Here is a 25730-nt window from a genome sequence, read left to right on the forward strand (position 1 = left end):
ATTGTGTGGTAGTTTGAACACTCTTTGGCATTGCCTTTCTTGGAATTGGAATGAAAACTGAGCTTTTCCAGTCCTGTGGCCACTGCTGAGTTTTCCAAATTTGCTGCCATATTGAGTGCAGCACTTTCACAGCATCATCTTTCAGGATTTGAAACAGCTCAACTGGAATTCCATCACCTCCACTAGCTTTGTTCGTAGTGATGCTTTCTAAGGCCCACTTGACTTCACATTCCAAGATGTCTGGCTCTAGATTAATGATCGCATCATCATGATTATCTGGGTCGTGAAGATCTTTTTTGTACAGTTCTTCCATGTATTCTTGCCACCTCTTCTTAATATCTTCTGCTTCTGTTAGGTCCATAATATTTCTGTCCTTTATCAAGCCCATCTTTGCATGAAATGTTCCCTTGGTATCTCTAATTTTCTTGAAGAGATCGCTAGCCTTTCCCATTCTATTGTTTTCCTCTATTTCTTTGCATTGATCACTAAAGAAGGCTTTCTTATCTCTTCTTGCTATTCTTTGGAACTCTGCATTCAGATGCTTATATCTTTCCTTTTCTCCTTTGCTTTTCACTTCTCTTCTTTTCAGAGCTATTATTAAGGCCTCCCCAGACAGCCATTTTGCTTTTTTGCATTTCTTTTCCATGGGGATGGTCTTGATCCCTGTCTCCTGTACAATGTCAGGAACCTCATTCCATAGTTCATCAGGCACCCTATCTATCAGATCTAGGCCCTTAAATCTATTTCTCACTTCCACTGTATAATCATAAGGGATTTGATTTAAGTCATACCTGAATGGTCTAGCTGTTTTCCCTACTTTCTTCAATCTGAATCTGAATTTGGTAATAAGGAGTTCATGATCTGAGCCACAGTCAGCTCCTGGTCTTGTTTTTGTTGACTGTATAGAGCTTCTCCATCTTTGGCTGCAAAGAATATAATCAATCTGATTTTGGTGTTGGCCGTCTGGTGATGTCCATGTGTAGAGTCTTCTCTTGTGCTGTTGGAAGAGGGTGTTTGCTATGACCAGTGCATTTTCTTGGCGAAACTCTATTAGCCTTTGCCCTGCTTCATTCTGCATTCCAAAGCCAAATTTGCCTGTTACTCCAGGTGTTTCTTGACTTCCTACTTTTGCATTCCAGACCCCTATAATGAAAAGGACATCTTTTTTGGGTGTTAGTTCTAAAAGGTCTTGTAGGTCTTCATAAAACCGTTCAACTTCAGTTTCTTCAGCATTACTGTTTGGGGCATAGACTTGGATAACTGTGATATTGAATGGTTTGCCTTGGAGACAAACAGAGATCATTCTGTCATTTTTGAGATTGCATCCAAGTACTGTATTTCAGAATCAAATTGCTGGGAGAAATATCAATAACATCAGATATACAGATGACACCACTCTTATGGCAGAAAGGAAAGAAGAACTAAAGAGCCTGTTGGTAAAAGTGAAAGAAGAGAGTGAAAAAGTTGGCTTAAAACTCAACATTCAGAAAACTAAGATCATGGCAACCAGTCCAGTCCCTTCACTTCATGGCAAATAGATGGGGAAACAATGGAAAGAGTGAGATACTTTGTTTTTGGAGGGCTCCAAAATCACTGCTGATGATGACTGCAGCCATGAAATTAAAAGATGCTTGCTCCTTGGAAGAAAAGCTATGACCAACATATGCAGCATACTAAAAAGCTGAGACATTACTTTGCCAACAAGGTCCATCTAGTAAAAACTATGGTTTTTCCAGCAGTCATGTATGGATGTGAGAGTTGGACTATAAAGAAAGCTGAACACTGAAGATTGATGCTTTTGAGCTGTGGTGTTGGAGAAGACTCTTGAGAGTCCCTTGGACTGCAAGGAGATCCAACCAGTTCATCCTAAAGGAAATCAGTCCTGAATATTCGAAAGACTGATGCTGAAGCTGAGATTCCAATACCTTGGCCACCTGATATGAGGAACTGATTCCTTGGAAAAGACCCTGATGCTGGGAAAGATTGAAGGGAGGAAGAGAAGGGGACAACAGAGCATGAGATGGTTGGATGGAATCACCGACTCGATGGACATGAGTTTGAGCAAGGTCCAGGTGTTGGTGGTGGATAGGGATGGCAGTCCATTAGATGGCAAAGAGTTGTACGTGACTGAGTGACTGAACTGATCTGAACTGAACTGAATACTTATGATAGTCTAGCATATTTACTGCCTTTAGAAAGATAAAATATTTTAAAAAGAACTAAGGTATATCAGGTTTTTCTAGATATAAATAGCTGGGACAAAATGTGGGTATAAGATTTATTGAGCTAAGCCTGATTCTTCTGATTAGAACAAATGAAGGCCAATTTGCTGAGAAGATTTTTACAACCATATGGCAGTGACAATAAATGTCCTTTTTTGTAGTCTGCATTGTATATTCCACTCCAGTTTCTTCCCCTAAATTCCTTAAAATGCAGAAGTCCATGTGCCTAATTTTTATCTAACAAATTAAATTTGCTAGGCACGCTGTATAGCTGGAAGAAAGGGAGAGGCTGCATCAAGAAGTTCATATGTACATACTTATGTTTTCAAATTATTTGTGTAGACCCCGCATCAAAAACTTGGTTAAGCATTGGTGAACTTCATTTCAGCTCCAGGTGCTAAATGAAAGTTATGGTTATTGTAAAATAAAGAGTTAAGAAACTGAAAGGAGAAAATGGGTACAGAAAAAAAAAAAAAAAAAGAAGTGGTGTATAATCCCTGGCTCCACAACTTCACATTAAATGAGGAGGCGAACAGTATATAATGAGAGAAAAATCAATGAGGTAGAAATACTCTTCCTCAGAAAGTGAATGAGGCAAAAATGGACTCTTTTCCTTTTATTGAATTTGGGTGCTGCTGGGATCTTGTTGATTTGTTGATGTTAATTTTATTAGCTTTCAATATCGATTTATTTACTTATTTAATCAGGATCAGTGTGTCTCACATGCCTGAGCGTAGAGCCCAGAGTGACCAGGGACCTGAGGATGACAGAGTGTGGTCTGTTAGAGGTCTGTGAAATATGGTGAGTCACCCAAAGAAGGTAGGAGAGTGTACCAATTACCTCTGATCTTCTTAAAATGAACAGTTATTTAAAAATGGAAAGGACTTTTTCTCTCTTTTAAATACATGTTAATTTTGAAAAAAAGGGAAGGTATGATACTTGATTATCATTTATATTTCCCACCTAGAGGTAACTTGATCAGGACTTGGGTGCATACTTTTGTGGACTCTTCAGCGCATTCACACACATGTGTATATACCCACATACATTCAAGCACGTGTAACTTCTTCATGCTAAAAATGCTGGGATATAAACTCCCTTTTTACTTTGATGTTGAACTGAAATAAATAAGATAGCTCTTTTTATTGGGAGCTAAAATTTAGGAGGATGTGCTGCAGGTGATCCTAGTGGTTGATCTAATCAGAGGGAAAGATTGGTTTACAGTTGGGAGTTAGTGACAGACTGCTTAATGTTTTGGCTAGTGCACTTTCTAGGTGGTTCTGTAGGTGGTCATTCATGTTTGGGAACATATTATTTAAATCTTATATTTTATTGTGAAAAATAGAAATGCTTAAACCAGTAGAATAAAAGAACATGACTTGATCATTAAGAAAAGTATATATTTTTCTTTTTCTTAAAATTTATTTTATAGAAGTATAGTTGATTTATAATGCTGTATAGTTTCTTCTGCATAGCAAAGTGATTCACTTATATACTAATATATATGTTCAGCTTTATATATGTATTATTTTTCATTGACAAACCTAGACAGCATATTAAAAAGCAGTGACATCACTTTGCTGACAAAGGTCCATATAGTCCAAGCTATGGTTTTTCCAGTAGTCATGTATTGATGTGAAAGTTGGACCATTAAGAAGACTGAGCACCCAGGAATTAATGCTTTCAAATTTTGGTGCTAGAGAAGACTCTTGAGAGTCTCTTGGATTACAAAGAGGTCAAACCAGCCAATCCTAAAGGAAATTAACCTTGAATATTCATTGGAAGGACTGGTGTTGAAGCTGAAGCTCCAATAATTTGGCCACTTGAGGTGAAGAGTTGACTCATTGGAAAAGACCCTGATGTTGGGAAAGATTAAAGGCAGAAGGAGAAGAGGGTGGCAGAGGATTAGATGGTTAGATAGCTTCACTGACTCAATGCACATGAATTTGAGCAAATTCTGGGAGATAGTGGAGGACAGAGGAGCCTGGCATGCTGCAGTCCATTAAGTTGCAAAAAGTCAGACACGGCTTAGTGACTGAACAGCAAAATTCTTTTTCCTATTCTTTCATTATGGTTTATTACAGGGTATTGGACATACTTCCCTTTGCTATACCATAGGGCCTTATTGTTTATCTATTCTATTTATAATAGTTTGCATCTGCTAATCTCAAACTGCCAAACCATCTTTCCCCACCCCCTTCCCCTTGGCAGCCACAGGTCTTTTCTCTATGTCTGCGAGTCTGTTTCTGTTTTGTGGAAATTCATTTATGTCATATTTTAGAGTCCACATATAAGTGATATCTATAACAGATATGGTATCTGTCTTTCTCTTTCTGACTTACTTCATTTAGTATGATAATCTCTAGGTCCATCCATGTTGCTACAGATTGGCATCATTTGTTCTTTGATATGGCTGAGCAGTATTCCACTGTGTATCTATACCACATCTTCTTTGTCCATCCGTCAGTGGACATTTAGGTTGCTTCCTTGTCTCAGCTGTTGTGAATAGTGCCACTATGAACATAGGAATATGTGTATCTTTTTGAATTATAGTTTTGTCTGGATATATGCCCAGGAGGGGATTGCTGGGTCATATGGTAGTTCTATTTTTAGTATTCTGAGGAACCCCCATACTGTTTTCCATAGAGGCTGCACCAGTTTACATTTCCACCAACAGCATAGGAAGGTTCCCTTTTCTCCACACCCTTTCCAGCGTTTGTTATTTGTAGATGTTTTAATGATGGCCATTCTGACCAATGTGAAGTGATACCTCATTGTCGTTTTCATTTGCATATTTTCTAATAACTAGCAATGCTGAGCATCTTAAAAGAAGTGTATTTTGGTCAACAAGCTATTTGGAATCACATGAATAGGAAGATGTGAAATTCTTGAGACTGTCAGAGAGAGAGGAACTAGAATGTGGAATGTGCAGAGGACAAACACTGAGGTTCTGTGGGAAATTATTTAGGTCAAGGATACCAGAGCTGGTGGCATTCTGGTCACTGATACACCTGCTGTTCCCACAAATGATGTAACTAGAACAAACGTTTCTTTCCCTGTCCTTGTTAGCCTAACTATCTGGAGGAAACCCAGATAGTGGGGGATGATGGAGTTCATGTTGTTACCTAGCAATTCATCACATAATCTTTCTATGTCATTAACTTTTTTGATGTTGTTTTTAATGATTGCCAAGAAATCATTATAAGATTATACAATGGTTTATTAAGTAAAACCATTCTTGATAGTCTTAGGACTGTGGTAGGCAGAATAATGGTGCTCCAATTATGTCTACATCCTTATCCTGGGAACCTGTGAATGTTATTAGTTTACATGGCAAAGGGAATTACAGTTGCAGATAAAATTAATGTTGTTTATCAGCTACATTAAAAAAAGGAGATTATGCTGGAATATTAGGATGGTCTCAGTGTAATCACATGGGTAGTTAAAAGTGGAAGGGGAAATGTAGAGAGAGTTAGAAAGGTGGCAATATGAGAAGTGCTTGGCCAGATAGTCTGTAGTTGCTGGCTTTTAGGATGGAGGGAGGGGGCCATGAGCCAAGGAAAGCAGGCAGCCTCTAAAATATGAGAAAGGCAAGAAACTGATTCTCTTCTGTAGTCTCCAGAAAGGACCCCAACTAGATCTTGGCCCAGTGAGGTGCTTGTCAGATGGTGACCTATAGAACTATAAAATTATAAATTTGTGTTATTTAAGCACCAAAGTTTTGCTAAGTTGTCACAGCAGCAATAGAAAATGAATGCAAGGTCTAATTATATCTCTCTAGAGGCTTTCCAGATTTCAGTCTAGAACCAATCCAGTTCTCAGAGTATTCTTTTAAAATGTAAACTTCTTCACTTTATAGTTATTCTTGAAACATAACATTATAAAGCAATTATCCTCCAATTAAAAATAAATTTTAAAAAGTAACAAAAAGACAGAAATAATATATTAAAAATTAAAAAAAAATCAAGTGCCTTCAAATTGCTCTTGAGCATAAAATTTAAATTTTGCAAGAACCTATAAGGCCTTGCATGAACTAATACCTAATAATACACTTCCCCTACCCTTCAATTCATTTTTCTCTTCATTCTCTTCCCTCGTCTTATAATACTTAATTAAATTTCTTAAACAAGCCAAGCTCTTTCTAAGCATAGATGGTAGGCATAGTGGTTAAGCACACAGATCCTAGAACCAAAGTGCTTGAGTTTGAATCCTTAGTCTCTTGCTTACCAGCGGTGTAACCAAAGCAAAGTCACTTTACCTCTCTCTCTCTTCTCTCGTCTGTTAAACTGAAATAAATATACATTTATATATTTACAAAATGTGGAGCTGCACCTGGCACACAGTAAGCATTTTGACATTATAATATGTAGAAAAAGCATATGCTTGCAGCACTGATCTTTCTGATCTTTGCATCGATAGTTCTTTCTCACCCATCAAATCTCACCTTGAATGTTATCTCAGAGGGGTCACCCCTGATAACCTTGTATAATCTGTTCTCCTCCTTGTTATTCATCATCCTGTTTCCTACAAGTACTATTTCCTTCAAGTTACTTATCACCATTTGAATTATTTCTGCATTTGTTTTTTTATGTATAAATTATGCTTCTGCCTTTATATTATAATTTTTTTGGAGTTGAGAGTTATGTCTTTTCTTTTTTTCAACTTTTGTTGACTTTTTTTCAACTTTGACTTCACCTTACCACCTTACCTTAACTTTGGTGAGTCCAGTAAAGAGCATGTAGTTGGTGTGGGGCTGTTTTCTTGTTCTTCTTGGACACAAGATGTTTATCTTTATTCAGTTCAGTTCAGTTCAGTCACTCAGTTGTGTCCGACTCTTTGTGACCCCATGAATCGCAACACGCCAGGCCTCCCTGTCCATCACCATCTCCCGGAGTTCACTCAGACTCACGTCCATCGAGTCACTGATGCCATCCAGCCATCTCATCCACGGTCGTCCCCTTCTCCTCCTGCCCCCGATCCCTCCCAACATCAGAGTCTTTTCGCATGAGGTGGCCAAAGTACTGGAGTTTCAGCTTCAGCATCATTCCTTCCAAAGAAATCGCAGGGTTGATCTCCTTCAGAATGGACTGGTTGGATCTCCTTGCAGTCCAAGGGACTCTCAACAGTCTTCTCCAACACCACAGTTCAAAAGCATCAATTCTTCGGTGCTCAGCCTTCTTCACAGTCAAACTCTCACATCCCTACATGACCACTGGAAAAACCATAGCCTTGACTAGACAGCCCTTTGTTGGCAAAGTAATGTCTCTGCTTTTCAACATGCTCTTTAGGTTGGTCATAACTTTTCTTCCAAGGAGTAAGCGTCTTTTAATTTCATGGCTGCAGTCACTATCTGCAGGGATTTTGGAGCCCCCCCAAATAAAGTCTGACACAGTTTCCACTGTTTCCCCATCTATTTCCCATGAAGTGATGGGACCAGATGCCATAATGATCTTCTTTTTCTGAATGTTGAGCATTAAGCCAACTTTTTCACTCTCCTCTTTCACTTTCATCAAGAGGCTGTTTAGTTTCTCTTCACTTTCTGCCATAAGGGTGGTGTCATCTGCATATCTGAGGTTATTGATATTTCTCCCAGCAATCTTGATTCCAGCATGTGCTTCTTCCAGCCTAGCGTTTCACATGATGTACTCTGCATATAAGTTAAATATGCAGGGTGACAATATATAGTCTTGACGTACTCCTTTTCCTATTTGGAAACAGTCTATTGTTCCACGTCCAGTTCTAACTGTTGCTTCCTGACCTCCATATAGGTTTCTCAAGAGGCAGGTCAAGTGGTTTGGTATTCCCATCTCTTTCAGAATTTTCCACAGTTTATTGTGATCCACACAATCAAAGGCTTTGGCATAGTCAATAAAGCATAATAGATGTTTTTCTGGAACTCTCTTGCTTTTTCTATGATCCAGCAGATGTTGGCAATTTGATCTCTGGTTCCTCTGCCTTTTTCTAAAACCAGCTTGAACATCTGGAAGTTCATGGTTCACGTATTGCTGAAGCCTGGCTTGAAGAATTTTGAGCATTACTTTACTAGCATGTGAGATGAGTGCAACTGTGTGGTAGTTTGAGCATTCTTTGGCATTGCCTTTTTTTGGGATTGGAATGAAAACTGACCTTTCTCAGTCCTGTGGCCACTGCTGAGTTTTCCAAATTTCCTGGCATATTGAGTGCAGCAATTTCAGAGTATCATCTTTCAGGATTTGAAATAGCTAAACTTGAATTCCATCACCTCCACTAGCTTTGTTCATAGTGATACTTTCTAAGGCCCACTTGACTTCACATTCCAGGATGTCTGGCTCTAGGTGAGTGATCACATCATCGTGATTATCTTGGTCATGTAGTTCTTTTTTTGTACAGTTCTTCTGTGTATTCTTGTCACCTCTTCTTAATATCTTCTGCTTCTGTTAGGTCCATACCATTTCTGTCCTTTATCAAGCCCATCTTTGCATGAAATGTTCCCTTGGTATCTCTAATTTTCTTGAAGAGATCTCTAGTCTTTCCCATTCTGTTGTTTTCCTCTATTTCTTTGCATTGATCACTGAGGACGGTTTTCTTATCTCTTCTTGCTATTCTTTGGAACTCTGCACTCAGATGCTTACATCTTTCTTTTTTCTCCTTTGCCTTTCACTTCTCTTCTTTTCAGAGCTATTATTAAGGCCTCCCCAGACAGCCATTTTGCTTTTTTGCATTTCTTTTCCATGGGGATGGTCTTGATACCTGTTTTCTGTACAATGTAAGGAACCTCAGTCCATAGTTCATCAGGCACTCTGTCTATCAGATCTAGGCCCTTAAATCTATTTCTCACTTCCACTGTATAATCATAAGGGATTTGATTTAGTTCATACATGAATGGTCTGGTGGTTTTCCCTACTTTCTTCATTTTCAGTCTGAATTTGGCAATAAGGAGTTTATGATCTGAGCCACAGTCAGTTCCTGGTCTTGTTTTTGTTGACTGTATAGAGCTTCTCCATCTTTGGCTGCAAAGAATATAATCAATCTGATTTCGGTGTTGACCATCTAGTGATGTCCATGTGTAGAGTCTTCTTTTGTGTTGTTGGAAGAGGGTGTTTGCTATGACCAGTGCGTTCTCTTGGCAAAACTCTATTAGCCTTTGCCTGCTTCATTCTGTACTCCAAGGCCAAATTTGCCTGTTACTCCATGTGATTCTTGACTTCCTACTTTTGCATTCCAGTCCCCTATAATGAAAAGGACATCTTTTTTGGGTGTTAGTTCTAAAAGGTCTTGTAGGTCTTCATAGGACCGTTCAACTTCAGCTTCTTCAGCATTACTGGTTGGGGCACAGACTTGGATTACTGTGATATTGAATGGTTTGCCTTGGAGACAAACAGAGATTATTCTGTCAGTTTTGAGACTGCATCCAAGTACTGCATTTTGGACTCTTTTGTTGACCATGATGGCTACTCCATTTCTTCTGAGGGATTCCTGCCCGCTGTAGTAGATATAATGGTCATCTGAGTTAAATTCACCCATTCCAGTCCATTTTAGTTCGCTGATTCCTAGAATGTCGACGTTCACTCTTGTCATCTCTTGTTAGACCTCTTCCAATTTGCCTTGATTCATGGGCCTGACATTCCAGGTTCCTATGCAATATTGCTCTTTACAGCATCTGACCTTGCTTCTATCACCAGTCACATCCACATGGGTGTTGTTTTTGCTTTGGCTCCATCCCTTCATTCTTTCTGGAGTTATTTCTCTACTGATCTCCAGTAGCATATTGGGCACCTAGAGACCTGAGGAGTTCCTCTTTCAATATCCTATCATTTTGCCTTTTCATACTGTTCATGGGGTTCTCAAGGCAAGAATACTGAAGTGGTTTGCCATTCCCTTTTCTAGTTGACCACATTCTGTCAGACCTCTCCACCATGCCGACCCATCTTGGGTGGCCCCACAGGGCATGGCTTAGTTTCATTGAGTTAGACAAGGCTGTGGTCCTAGTGTGATTAGATTGACTAGTTTTCTGTGATTATGGTTTCAGTGTGTCTGTCCTCTGATGCCCTCTTGCAACCCCTACTGTCTTTCTTGGGTTTCTCTTACCTTGGACTTTGGGTATCTCTTCACAGCTTCTTCAGCAGGCGCTGCTGCTTACCTTGGACGAAGGGTATCTCCTCACCGCTGCACCTCCTGACCTCGAGCATGGAATAGCTCCTCTAGGCCCTCCTGCACCCGCACAACCACTGCTCCTTGGACGTGGGGTAGCTCCTCCCGGCTGCCGCCCCTGGCTTCAGGTGTGGGGTAGCTCCTCTCGGCTGCTCCTGTCCTGTCGCAGCCTGGCACTCTCTGCCGCCCACCCTGACCTCGGACGCGGGGTAGCTCCTCCCGGCCACAGCCCCTGACCTCCGACGTGGGGTAACTCCTCTTGGCCACCACCCCTTGGGCATGGGGCCCTCTTGGTTTCTGCCCCTGACCTCAGACGTGCGGTAGCTCCTCTCAGCCGCGCTATGTGTGCCAGTTGCAGCCGCCCGCGCACATAGGTTGGCCCCAGGTAAATAACTGTTTATCTTTATTAGCTCTCTTAAACTGGGAAAAAGCCATCTTCCAGACAATGGCAGCAACAACATCATAATTGCTATGTGAGACCCTCCAGGGTGGAAAATCTTAAAAGTAATGTGTTGGGCTGAGGGTGCCATAAGATGGAAACAGCCTGAAAGGCCAAGCCACTGCTTAGAGGACAGCCTCCCTGGAGAGTGCAAGAGAGATTGTGTGTGAGAGAAATGCCTCTTGTTGGAATAAAATTCTGCGGTGATATGGGTTTCATCCGTTATTGCAACATAACCTAGTCTATGTCACTCATACAGGTGGTGATTGTATTAGTTTGCTAGAGCTGGTGTAACAAAGGACCAAAAACTGGGGTGGAGGTGGGGCTTAAACAAGAAGCATTTGTTGTTTCACAATTCTGGAGAATGAAAGTCTGGAATGAAAATGTCAGTAGGCTTGGATCCTTTTGAGGGTTATGAGGGAAGGTTTTCTTCTAGACCTCTCTCCTTGGCTTGTGCATGGCTGTCTTCTTCCTATGTGCCTGTCTCTTCATATCATTTCCCCTCCTATGCTTGTCTGTCTCCAAATCCTTTTTATAAGGACACCAGTCATATTGGATTAGAGGCCCAGCCCACTCCAGTATGATCTTACCTTCATTTAACTAATTATTAATACATCCACAATAATCCTATTTTCCAATAAGGTCACATTCTAAAGTGGTTAGGACTTCAATATTTGAATTTTGGGAGATACAATTCAAGCCACAACAAAGATGATTATATACACACACTGAGTGGATGACTAGATAAAGGTTTTCTTTTTTTTAAGTATCTCTAATTCTTTGCTTTCTTATAGCTTATTTTCTCCATCATAACTAAAATTTCTAAAGAATAGAAGTATGTCCTTTCAGATATCAAAAATGTAGAAAAAAATTAACCTTTTTTTGAAAGAAGCCTGTCCAAATGACACTGCACACTCAGGTTTGCTTATCTCTGAAGACTGTGTTCTAAAACATTAAGTTTAATGCCCTTCTCATCCTGTGGTCAATGTCTGATTTCTACCTTTTCCTCTATTGTTAATTCTTAGTGATTTACTTATTTTGAACTGGGGACTAAATGGCATGATTTGGGGCTAGTTATTTTTTGAATCTAAGATTTTAAATCCACAGCATAAAGACAGTAACACATCATAGAATTTTTGTGGAGATGGAAAAGAGATGATGAATCAAAAGCATCTAACACAGAGGTATGCACACAATGGATGCCTGAATGCTAGCTATCAATACTACTACCATCAACAACAATAATCACAATTGCTAACATTTATTAAATGTTTCCCATGTGCTAGGAACTTTTCTAGGTGCTTAATAAATATCAATTGATTTTTAAATTTTCACAATTACCTTAATGATATTGGTAATGATGCTGTTTCTCTTAATTTTCAAATGAAAGTGAACCACAGAGGGTTTGAGGAATCTGCCCAAGGACACACAAATGGTATGCAGCAGAGTCAGGATTTAAACTCATATAGTTTGTCTCTAAAGCAATGAAAAACTAAGCTTATTAAAACTTACATAGAAAAAAAAAACCACAAATGAAAGCAACAAAAAAAACTAAAATCCTGGAATAGCTGAAGTAAACTTTAGAAGTCTAACGCCTTTAGATTGCCAAGATTTTGGTCTCAGAGGAAATTTTCACTTCTATCCAAGTGGAGTTCCATGGTTTTGAAGTTAGCTAACCAGTGCTGTGACCTCAGGGGACGTGGATTTTTACTCTATGCCTTTTTACTAAAAGTTGAAATCCATTTCCCATCTGCCAGACAGTTTCAGACAGGGAGAACAAATGATGAGTTGGCAAACTAGAGATCACAGGAATTATCCATCTGAGGAAGACCACAGTGTGACAGGGCTTCCAGCAAAATTGGAGGAGATGATACCTGATGGTGGTCCTGAGGTCGGGGTTGTTCTGGTTTCTTCTAACAACCTCAGTGCATAGCCCAGAGCTGGTCGGTCCTTGCAGAATGTTTGTTGAACTAATTTAAGCTGAAGTTTATCTTGGGGGCCTCCAGCCAGTCCTGTCCCAGCTGACATTTCTCATCTTTTCCAGGTTAACCTGGATCACATTCTTCCTTCCAGGCTGGGTTTAAATCCTTATCATTGGATAAAACTTCATGTCCTGGGAGATGTGAACATTTTAAAAAGGAACTCTGGATCAGTGATCCTCACCTAGGATTCATTTTGTCTCCCCAGAGGACATTTGTCACTGTCTGGAGAAACTTCTTGCTGTCACTCTTGGGGTGATGGCGTGATTGATCTATGGGGTACAGTTTAGGGGTGCTGCTTAATGTCCTACAGTGCACAGAACCACCTCCCCACCCCATGCCTGCAGCAAAACTGAGCTGCACGTCAAAGAGTTGGACTGGTATTTCGAGGATGGTGAATGAGTTGATAGCGTGGCACCATGAGATCCATGGCTTCTTCCTTGCTAGATCAGGCTGGGGCTGGAGAAAGAATGTGAAGTATTCCAAGGGCCATGCATATGATCCATGTGTCAGTTGATGATTCACTTTAAAAACTGTCAAGTACTGGAGCGATTATGGTAAAAGAGGAGACAGTCCTGACAATAGTTAAGGTTTAAGCTTTTTAGACAATATGATTTGTGTTCATTTCCCAGCTAAATTACATGACTTTGGTAAACCTATTTAGGTTTCCTGGGATTCAGTCACTTCATTACTAAAATGCAAGTAAGACTGTTGTCATATGTCAGCAGCTAGGATTAAATGGGCTAACATATATGAAAGGCTCAGCACATTTAAACACTACATAAGTGCTAACCATATTAACAATAATAGTAATTTTTGCTATTATTGAAACAGTGTGGTGTATCAGAAAGAACACAAAATCTACAGTTAGAGAAGTTTGGTTTCCTCATATGTAATATTGTGATAATAGTTCTAAGGGAGTATAACAGCTAATAGCCATGGCAACAATAACGTTAATAGGCTTAATACATACATAATATTGTATATACTGGGTACTATTTCAGACTCTTTGCAGGTTTTAACTTTAACGCAGTTCTATGATGTGGGTAATATTATAATCACTATTTTGCAGAAGAGGGTTAAAATGCAGTGTAAACTATAAATCCCATCAAAATATTGGCTGCTATTGCCAGTCACATATTTCAGTCTTCTCTGCACACCATCTTTTTGGTTCTATGTGATGTCCCATGACATTCTTAGATGATATTTGATGTCTCTTGATGGTGGTTGGGTCCAATTCTTTTGCCACCCCATGGATTGTAGCTCACCAGGTTCCTCTGTCCATAGGATTTCCCAGGCAAGAATACTGGAGTGGATCGCCTTTTCCTTCTCCAGGGAATCTTCCCAACTCAGGGATTGAACCCTGGCAGATGATTCTTTACTGCTGAGCCACCAGGGAAGCCCCAAAGATATTTATACTAGACCTAATATCCATTGAAAAATGCACATGCTTATTATTTAATGGAAGCAGAGAGACTACCATCCATTTCCCACTGTTGACTTTCTTCCAGATTATAAGGAAGAGAACCAACTCTTTGCCACCTTGGCCCAAAATGATTGTTCAGATGCAAAAGGGCCTTTCTGACAAAAATCACATAGACCTCAATTCTCCCTTGCCAAGCCTTACTCAAAATGGGTATAGGGAAAGGAGTGTGAATTAAAGGAGATTTTGTGACATTTTTATTATTCCAATGTGACGGGTCAACACTCACCAGTAAATTTCACCCCCAACTCTGTTTTAGTTCTAGTGTGTTTGGAGGTGGGGAAGGGAAGATAAATATTATACCACTGTCTTCCTCCATGGCTTCCTTATGCTGTGGGTGGCTAACTGCTGTGATAGGTGACTAGCATCTAGATTCCTTCAATTCTGTGCTGGTGACATGCTCCTGTCTCACGGCTGCCACAGCACCACTTCTGTTCTGACATACCTGATGCGTTACTTTTTTTTGGAATTTGTTTTGTGGGTGACTTCTGAGACTCAAAAAGAAATTCTCTGCTGGTTCAGGGCAAACTTAGCCCAAATTCTGGTAAGAGTAGAAAGAGATCTTTTCCCCCTACTCTGTATGCCTAAGAGAAAGTATTGTTTACAGTCTGTTTGAAAGCCGAGAGGAAAAATCACATTGGTGTTATTTTTAGTGTATTGTGAATTAAATAGTCATGCTTGACCCAAGACAGGGAGGAAAATTTTATTACGCCAACTTTTAATATCCTTTGGACCCTCTAATTTGGTAATATTTCTTAATTGTTTAATGTTACAGTAATGCATGCATTTCCTTCCCTCATTTTCTTATTTAAGTGGCAGCCATTGATTAGAAAACATTTCTGGTAATCTACCTACATTATCATATATTGTCTTTGATTATACTTGGTATTGTTAGTAAGATTTCTACTAGGAAAGAAAATATATTGATGAAAAGAGTAGATAGGTAAAATATTTCTAAACCTAAAGAGGTGTGTATATTTTATTCTTCTGATAACATCGAATTCTTATTCTTCTAATATAGAATATTACATATTTTTTGATGTATATTTAGTGCTGAATCTCCTGTTTTATCTAGAACAGTTCTCACATTTACAAGTGAGAACTGAAACTGTGCTAAAAGGGCATAGTTTTAAAAAACTAATTTAAAAAAAGTCCTTGTGAGTATTTTCCTTCTTGTTGGCTTTTCTTTAATTTTAAAAACATACTGATTTTTCAAATGTAACTTACGATTTTGTGTCAGTGTTTAAATAAGACAGCTGATGCTTTTCCCCTTTGAATTAACACTGCCTATTGTCATTTTATGGTCTGTTAATTTAATGGTGATTTTCTGAACCCTATTTTTGTTGTATGGCTATTGTACAAATGATTTTTTTTTCTTTGCCTGTAATTTGTTCCAGATAATAATCCCTGATATCACACCAGGAAATTTCTGTGTAATGTAAATTTCAGTGTTAAATTATTTATTGCATATAAATTTTCTATCAGAAGAGGATCAACGCACTGAATCCACTAATGCTGGTCTAATAGAAAGTTAATGGCTTATTCCAACTGATTTTGCAAGAACAAAGGGATACCAGAAACTCAATGACAGTGTGCAATTAGCCAAACGCCCAGGGAATAGGTTTTCTATAGTCCACATTAAGTCTGCAGAAACTACAAAGGTAGCAACTTCTTTCTAAACCATATTCCTTATTGGATTATCACCATTAAACCTGCAGAAAGATGGAGCTGAAAATCAGTAGTACGCTTGAGTGGATAGAAGTCTTCTGAGATTGGTTATCTACTTGGTGAGAGCCTAATACTAGGGTGTTGTACAGAGACAGGAAGTGTATGCCTCCTTCGAGATGGCATTGCTCTACTTTCCTAGTTTGAAAATTAGATCTGCGGGGGTACCGTGATGACTAGTGATGCATATTCAAATTACTGTTTTTTGAACATGATTTCAGCAATGACTCCACTTCCTTTTGGTAAATCACAAAACAAACAGTTATCCAGCCAGGCAGGATTGTCTAATTCTTCTGCAATATTTAAGCCAGGACTCTGGCTTCATCAAATGAAAAACTATTGCTATTCAAAAAATGCTATTATGAGAACGAAAGGCATATAACAGCGTGATAGGATATTTTTGCAACTCACATATCTGAAGAAGGACTTGTATCCGGAATATATGAAGATATATATAGCAAAACTCAACGATAAGAAATAAAAATAATAAAATATAAGTAAAATATTGAAAGGCTTCTCTGGTGGCTCAATGGTAAAGAATCTGCCTGCCAATGCAGGAGAGGTGGGTTTGATCTCTGGGTCAGAAAGATTGCCTGGAGAAGGAGCTAGCAACCCTGTATTCTTACCTGGGAAATCCTGTGGACAGAGGAGGTTGGCAGGCTACAGTTCGTAGGGTTGCAAAGAGTCAGACACAACTTAGTGACTAAACAACAATAACCTTGCTCTTTTCTAGAATGTGCTATGTGTTTCTATGATACCTCAATAAGGCTATTTATTATTAATACAAACAATAAAAAGCTTTTCAAAATAATCATGCCCCTCCTTGAAGAAACAATTCAACAATATATGATTTTGGAAAAAAAAGTCTTCCACTTAGTGAATTTTCCCTTTATCTTACCAACTAGATGCATAACCATCTTTCTGTCTTCTTATTTTATCTCTCTTCATTGCTTCTTACTATCTTTTAGTCATTGGTGTTCATTTGTTTAGTCATTTGAAAACACTTATTGAGGATGTTCCCTGTACCAGGCACTATTCCAGATTTTGGGGCTGCATTAGAGAACAAAGAACAGTGAAATCCTGATGAAGCTGGTGTTCTTGAGGAAGACAGACATTGACATCATTTCAAAACAAGTTAATGAGAGATTGTCGCAGAAAGTGCTACAGAAGGGAAGTGATTGATGCTATGAGGGAGTGTCACAGAGACCTGATCTGGTCTGCAGGGTGCTTAAAATCTTGCTTGAGGAAATGACATGATGTAAATTCCTTAAGGCATAGGCTCCATTATGTCTACAGGTAGAACTGTCTCCAGGTAGATGCTCTATATGGCTTCCCAGATTACGCTAGTGGTGAAGAACCTACCTGCCACTGTAGGCGAAGTAAGAGGCACAGGTTCAATCCCTGGATCAGGAAGCTCTCCCGGAGAAGGGAATGGCAACTCACTCTAGTACTCTTGCCTGCAGAACCCCATAGACACAGGAACTTAGTGGGCTACAGCTCCTGGGGTTGCAAAGAGTCAGACTCAACTGAAGCAACTTAGCATGCCTACACACAGATGCCCTATATTTTTAAATAGAATGGAATATGTCCTTGTCCTATTCATAATTAAGATAAATACTTTTTAAATAGTTTTCCTTTTTTGTTCAAAGTAACCTATTACTGTGCATGCGTGCTCTGTCTCTTCAGTCATGTCCAACTCTTTGTAACCCTATGGACTGTAACCCATCAGACTCCTCTGTCCATGGGATTCTCCAGGCATGAATGCTGCAGTGGGTTGCCATGCCCTCCTCCGGGGGATCTTCCTGACCCAGGGATCAAATCCGTATCTCCTGTGTCTGCTACATTGCAGGTAGATTCTTTACTGCTGAGCCACCAGCAAAGCCCAACTTATTAATACTTAATCGTTATTTTAAAAATTCTTCTACCTGGTGGTAAAGAATTCACCTGCAATACAGGACACTCAGGTTCAATCCCTGGGTCAGAAAGATCTCCTGGAGGAGGAAATGGCAACCCCCTCCAGTATTCTTGCCTGGGAGATCCCATGGACAGAAGAGCAGTTTGGGTAAACTCCGGGAGTTGGTGATGGACAGGGAGACCTGGCGTGCTGTGGTTCATGGGGTTGCAAAGAGTCAGACACGACTGAGTGACTGAACTGAACTGAATCTGATTAAAATTGCATTTATATTTACCTTTTATGTCTTTTTTCAAAAATGAAGGTTATACAACCTGTCTTTTGAAAAGTTTATTATAAACACAAGACAAAATTGTATTAAATGAAGATAGATAATTGAGGGGGTAATGTTTAGGGATTTTTCTTACTAAGAAAGTGAAAGTGAAGTCGCTCAGTGGTGTCCAACTCTTTGTGACCCATGGACTGTAGCCTGCACCAGGCTTCTTCGTCGATGGGATTTTCCAGGCAAGAATCCTGGAGTGGGTTGCCATTTCCTCCTCCAGGGTATCTTCCCAACCCAGGGATCAAACCCGGGTCTCCCACATTGCAGGCAGATGCTTTACCCTCTGAGCCACCAGGGAAGCTATCTTTACTAAGTGGAGTGCCTAAATTGCATGTTTTCTTTCCATGGTTGCACTGATCAATTTCAAGACTGACCTTATCTCTCTTACATTACTTCTTACTCTCTTTTAGTCATTGGTATTCATTTGTTTGATATTTTTAAAATATAATGCATTTTCCCCTAGAGCTCAGGAAAGGTGAACTCACAGACATTGAAAACAAACTAATAGTTGCCAAAAGAGAAGGGTGGGGAGGGAAAAATTAGGAGTTTGAGATTAACATAAACATACTACTACGTATAAAATAGATAACCAATAAAATAGAAGTAGATAATTCTACTGTATAGCACAGAAAACTGTACTCAATATTTTTTAATAACCTATAAGGGAAAGAATCTGAAAAAGAATATATATATGTGTATATATATCTATATCTATATCTGAATCACTCATATATATATATTGGAGAAGGCAATTGCACCCCACTCCAGTACTCTTGCCTGGAAAATCCCATGGATGGAGGAGCCTGGTAGGCTGCAGTCCATGGGGTCACTAAGAATCGGACACAACTGAGCAAGTTCACTTTCACTTTTCACTTTCATTCATTGGAGAAGGAAATGACAACCCACTCCAGTATTCTTGCCTAGAGAATCCCAGGGATGGGGGAGCCTGGTGGGCTGCCATCTATGGGGTCGCACAGAGTCGGACATGACTGAAGTGACTTAGCAGCATATACATATATATATATATATGAAAGTGAAAGTGAACCCACATATATATCTGAGTCACTGCTATATACCTGAAACTAATATGATGTAAATCAACTATACTTCAATAAAAAAAAAAAAAAAAGAAAGGTGGGACTGGAGAACCAAAATGATCATTGTAGCTTAGTCTCCCTGGAAACAGTGTTTCTAAAAGCACAATTTTATGACCAGTTAATATCTTCCTCCAGACAATGGGCCTGCAGTTGGAAGCTTGATGGGAACAAGTCACTTTGGTGCTTGGACCCATTCAGATATTTTCCAGTAAAATTCAACTAATATTTACTTAAGATGAATACTTAAAAAAACGTAAGCTATTTTTCATCTCACATAGACAAATAAGTTAAAGTGGCTGTCTTTTTGAAAGGGTAGTTTAAAAATCAAAGGTAAAGCTGTTTTAGATATGACACTATAAGACATGTAAATACATGATTTATTTAAAAAATCACCTCTAAAATGTTCCTTTTTCTTTTCTTTGTCATACTTAGGTGCTCAGTTCCAAACTGTGAGTCACTTGGAAGATCAGACCACAGCAGACTTCTGCTCTGTAAACTCTGAGAACGCCTTTGACCAAAAGCAATAAGCCCAGATTTGATCTGAAGACGGGCATCAAGAAATCAAGGAGCCTTATTTAATATTTTTCTGTACCACAGCCTGGAGTGAGGGGAGATGGAATTTGATGTCATTTCCCTATTACCAAGGAGGGAGAGAAAAGTCTTGGAAAAGGTCTATTATTATCAAGGAGACTGGACATGTGAAACATTGGGAGGAGTTTTTCAACCAACACACGCTTTCTTTGCTTCTTCCTCCTGGATGAACTTCTGATATGATTACCTGGAGGATGTCCACTTTGTCGTCCTTACAAGCCGCTTGCCATACCAATGCTTTGTGAGTCTCTGTTACCAAAAGGTAGTTTTCTCAGACTTCAGGCTTGTTGGATGGTTGAAAAAAAAAGACAAAGGACACCTGGACAAGGGCATCAACATAGAAGAATCAGAAATGTATAGCTCAGCCATCTTGGCTCTGGCTGCATATCCCTGGGATCACCTGGGGAACTTTGAAACCTGGGAATGCCCTCCCAGAAATTCTGACTTAAATGGCTGGCGCTGTAATTGCTATGAGGCTGAACAAGTCACCAGCTAAGACACTATTGATGCCATCTACTGAAAGTGCTACTTGGTGAGTAATGCCAAGCAGAGTGACCCAGCCCTGGGCTCTTCTCTGAATGGCCAGTCCATACCAAGCACCTTTCTTGTTAAAATTTATTTATTAGTTATTTATTTTTGGTTGCTGCGGGTAGACTGTTTCTAGCTGCGGTGAGGGAGGTTACTCTCTAGTTGCAGTGTGCTGCTTTCTCTCATGGCTGTGACTTGTGGCAGAGCACAGGCTCTAGGGGAGGCGGGCTTCAGCACTTGCAGCTCTTGGGCTCTATGGTGTGGGCCCAGTAGTTGTGGTATATGGGCTTAGCTGCCCCACAGCATGTGAAATCTTTCTAGACCAGGGATAGAACCCATGACCCCTGCATTGGTAGGCAGATTCTTAACCATTGGACCATCTGAGAAGTCAAGGACCTTTCTTTATTGAAGAGAAATTAATTTACTTTTGTCACAGCCTTTAGATGCTTGGGAACGTGGGAGGAGAACTGTGTATTACTTGTGCCTTACAAGCTCCAGGAGTTGGTGATGGACAGGGAAGCCAGGTCTGCTGCAGTCCATGGGGTCACAAAGAATCGGACACGACCGAGCGACTGAACTGAACTGAAGCCCTGGATGGTAATAGGATGGTAATAGACAAGAAATATGTCCATTTTTAAGGCACCTCTCTGAGTTAGGAGTCCCATGATGTACATTAGTAGTGGTAATTGGCTTGGAGGAATCATAGCATGATGGATTTGAGAATAGTATGGAAAGATGAGACCTGGTTTCTAGACATGGTTCTGCCACAGAAAACCTTGGGAGATTCCTTTGACTTTTAATATTTTCTTTTCCTTCATCAAAATGGCCTGGGATGGGATTGGATAATAGCTAAGGCTTTTTATAGCTTTCATATTATATAATCCTTCAAGATATTGGGCTTCCCTAGTGGCTCAGACAGTAAAGAATCTGCCTGCAATGTGGGAGACCAGGTTCCATCCTTGGGTTGGGAAAATACCTTGGAGAAGAGAATGGCTACCCACTCCAGTATACTTGCCTGGAGAATTCCAAGGACAGAAGAGCCTAACAGGCAATAGTCCATGGCGTTGCAGAGAGGTGGACACGACTCGGAGACCAACACTTTCATTTTTCAAGATTTATTGGTGAATATTTACCTACTGATAAACATAATGGGAGATACTGGATGAAACAGGTCCTCTTTACCAGTTTAAACTGGTCATAGAGTGTTAGAGCTAGAATTTGGTCAGTTACACACCTAGTGAACACCTACTCTGAGCAAAGGACTGTGTGATGCTTGGTGGTTGAGCATCATAATACACACTGAGGAAACCAGAATTGAAAGAGACACGTGTACTCCAATGTTCATCGCAGCACTGTTTATAATAGCCAGGACATGGAAGCAACCTAGATGTCCATCAGCAGATGAATGGATAAGAAAGCTGTGGTACATATACACAATGGAGTATTACTCAGCCATTAAGAAGAATACATTTGAATCAGTTCTAATGGGGTGGATGAAACTGGAGCCGATTATAGAGTGAAGTAAGCCAGAAAGGAAAACACCAATACAGTATACTAACACATATATATGGAATTTAGAAAGATGGCAATGATGACCCTGTATGCAGGACAGCAAAAAAGACGCAGATATGTATAGCGGACTTTTGGACTCAGAGGGAGAGGGAGAGGGTGAGATGATTTGGGAGAATGGCATTGAAACATGTATAATATCATGTAAGAATTGAATTGCCAGTCTATGTCCGATGCAGGATACTGCACGCTTGGGGGTGGTACATGGGGATGACCCAGAGAGATGTTGTGGGGAGGCGGGTGGGAGGGAGGTTCATGTTTGGGAACGCATGTACACCCGTGGTGGATTCATGTCAATGTATGGCAAAACCAATACAGAATTGTAAAGTAAAAAAAGAAAGAAAGAAAGAAAGAAAGCCAGTTAGGGTTCTCTCCTTTCCTAGACTGGCCCAGCCATTCATCTGAGTTGGCCACAATGTCAACTCAGAGGAATGATTTAATAGAGGGGCAAAGATCAATGGGGGAGATTAGAGGGAGAATAAAGGTCATTTAGCTTCATCATGATGATTAAGAATGGCTTTACAAAATCTGTGTTTGTTCTTTGGAAGTATTGGAAGACATTTGTGGTGGGAAACTCCTCTGGGAAAGGTACTATGTCCTCCCTATTTGTATGTCCTCCTCTGGTGTTAGCTGGGCATCTGTGTTGGCTGGCTGCTCAAGTATACGTTACTCTCGACTGATCATAAAATAGAAGTTATTGTTGGTATTGTTTTCAAACCTCCTCCATCCAAGAACAGCATTAGCCATAGCCTGGCACCTGCTATATAGATTTGTCATCATATTACCAGTAGCAAAGCCATTTGGCTGTGCCTCACTCCAGGCCTCTTTGCTGAATTCTCAAATCAGAAGTGTGTAATCATGCCAGTGTGTTCCGATGGCACTTTCACAAGCTGTTCGGGCTCTAATGAGGGTGTGGTGATCATAGGACTGGAGTCTGCAGGAACAGCCTCTGAACCTCACACAGCTCCTCTCTCACGGTGGCAGCCCCTGAACACTGAGGCCATGAGCTCTGTCACTGGGGTGTGATGACAGTGCCAAGAAGTATTAGGGGCAGAATGTACCCAAAGAAGCTGGTGGTACTTGTGAGTGCCAAGAGGAACAGATTGCACTACAGAAGGTGTTTAGGAAGGCCATTAGGACAGCTTAAGTTATCAGAAGACACTGACAGGAGACCGGGGCTGTGCAGCAGTGGTAGGCTTAGGTAGTGGAAAGACAAAGCAGTGAACTTGGGTATAAAGGCAAGGTAAAGACAGCAGAAGGCATATTCTGTTCTTGGGGTTTATGACAAAGTCAGAAACTCATTGAAATGATCCATATTGCTTAAAAATGACTTTAGTTAGGGGCAAGAAGGAATATAGCTATGTCTGCATAGGAAGTCCCTTCTATAGCAGTGAATACCTAGCTTCCAGCTAATGGGGATACCTAGGTGTGGTCTGTATGGCATGAAAGGAAGGGGCTATGTAGCAGGTTCATGGTACACAAGTGTATATTGCTCGGAAGGAGCAGCTTACAGCTGCTGTTGTAGCAAGCTGATACACCATGCGAATCACTTCTCTGCCGATGTCTGATCTCTAGATCAGAGCAGAATGTGTGCACACATGGATAATATGAGCTCCAAGAGGCCAGAACCTGGATCTTATTGAGGTTCTAAACCAGAGAGAGGCAGGCAAATGTTGGAGGAATCAGAATCAGTGCTTACACTTCTCCAGACTTCAGGTCATCTCTCAGCCCTGGTTCTGAGACAGTCCCCACTCCCCTCCCTGCCCCGCAGTGGAGGGGTGCACACTGAGCAGATGGCTGCCCAGCAAAGTGATCAGGTCACTGTAAGATACTTTTAACTAAGAGACAACAGTGTTTATAGTGATGCCAGTTTTGAAATTAAAGTATAATAGAATGTTAGGCCTAGGGGTGAACAGCTATTAGTGAACAAAGAATTGTATGTGAGGGTTTGGGATTGAGCATAAAAAGGAGTCAAATCTGGTCCCTCTTTTCCTGGGTGAGACTCCAAGGGAAGGGCAGAGGTGCCCATCTAAATGGTTGACAGAAGCTACATCAATGAATGATGTATTAAGTGTGCAAAATCCAGTGGGGAAATGAGAGAAATAAAATCTTCTAGTCAAATTCTTCAATTAATGGATGAGGAGTGGGAGGTCTAAACAGTTACCTAGTGAGCTGGTGGCAAAAGTGGGATGGAAACCAAGTTTCCTTCAGGGAAAACTGAGCAGGCCATCACTGGGTCCTCTGCTGCAGAACTGCCTTTTTTGAGATTATAATGTTCCCCAAATTATTTCTTAAGTTTGTATTGAATGCAGTCATTTTAAACACAAGTTTTTTGTTTGTGATTAAATTCACGTATTGAGTCACAATCTGGAAGGTAGAACACGAAACAAAACCAAAGGAAGTTGTGCTTTGGGATGCGATCTTATTTCTCTACAGTTTAAGGACCACCTTGGCTTGTCCATATCTGAGACTCATTCCCTCAAATGTGAGGAACCCTATTTGAACAGTTTATTCTTCATTTTTAGTGGGAGGCCTTACTGTTCAAAAGGTCTTCCCTGGATCTGCAGCATCGCCTGAGGGCTACTGGAAACACAGATCTCTTCTCTCTGCTCTTACAGACCTACTGAGTCAGAATCATCTGTTAACAAGGTCCCTTCCTTAATGATTTCTATGCACATTAAAATTTCAGAAGTTCTGCGTTAGATTCCTTTCTAACTCCAGATTTGTGGTTCCCAATACTGACTTTATGTCTCCATCTGGCTGAATCAGAGGCAGCTTTTATCCCCACCACAAATGGAATTTATGATCATTCTCCCCAAATGGCCCTTCCTATATTTTGAACTCAGTTGATGGTGTGACTTCCCTACCCAGTTCTAAACTCCAAACAGCAGGGTCATCTTCAGCTCTGTTTTTAAATTTTTTTTTATATATACCTTCCATATCCAGTGAACCAAATGCAACCAGTTCTATCACAGAAATGCCTCTCTTACCTGCCAAGACATCTCCCCACCTCTGTTCCTTCAATTCTGGAAGGACGTTTTTCCAGGAACAAAATCTTTTTCAAGATCTCACTTTTCCCCCTTGAAACTCATGCCTACAACTTCCAACCCATCTGAATTTCCTTTGAGAAATATTTCCATTCAGCTAAAACTGCTGTAGGTATTTTGTGATAGCTATGGTCAACATCTGTTTTTCTTTTTTTTTTTGCTAGAAAGACACATACATATGTACTCACCACCACCCTATCACCTCACCATCTCTAGCTCTATTTTCCTATGTAGGTATGTGTGTGTATATATATATGTGTGTGTGTGTGTGTATATAGATATTTGTATATATCTATATATAGATATATCTATATCTGTGTCTATATCTAGTGCAATATATTATATAAAACTTTTCAACAATTTAAGATCCAAGTTACAGTGGGAAACCAATTACTCAATCAGTTACTCAGTTACATTGAAAACTGCAAAACTGTCTCTCTAGCTCTAAAATAACTAGAATGCTCCAGTTGTGCTTGTGCCATCATATTAATAGCAATAAGCTCTGTTCACTTCTCAACTGAAGTTTAATAAAATAGATTATGCTTTCTGACCAAAATAAGAATCAAGAACTACCTCAAGGATTTTTGTGTCCCCCTTTAGGGAGAGAATATGTTATTAAAAGTTACTCAGGCTTAATAGCATTAAAAATGGAGTTATTCATTTAATAAATTTTAGTGCTGCCATAT

Source organism: Oryx dammah, unplaced genomic scaffold, assembly GCF_014754425.2.
Source record: "Oryx dammah isolate SB20612 unplaced genomic scaffold, SCBI_Odam_1.1 HiC_scaffold_4, whole genome shotgun sequence".
NCBI classification, from domain to species: domain Eukaryota; kingdom Metazoa; phylum Chordata; class Mammalia; order Artiodactyla; family Bovidae; genus Oryx; species Oryx dammah.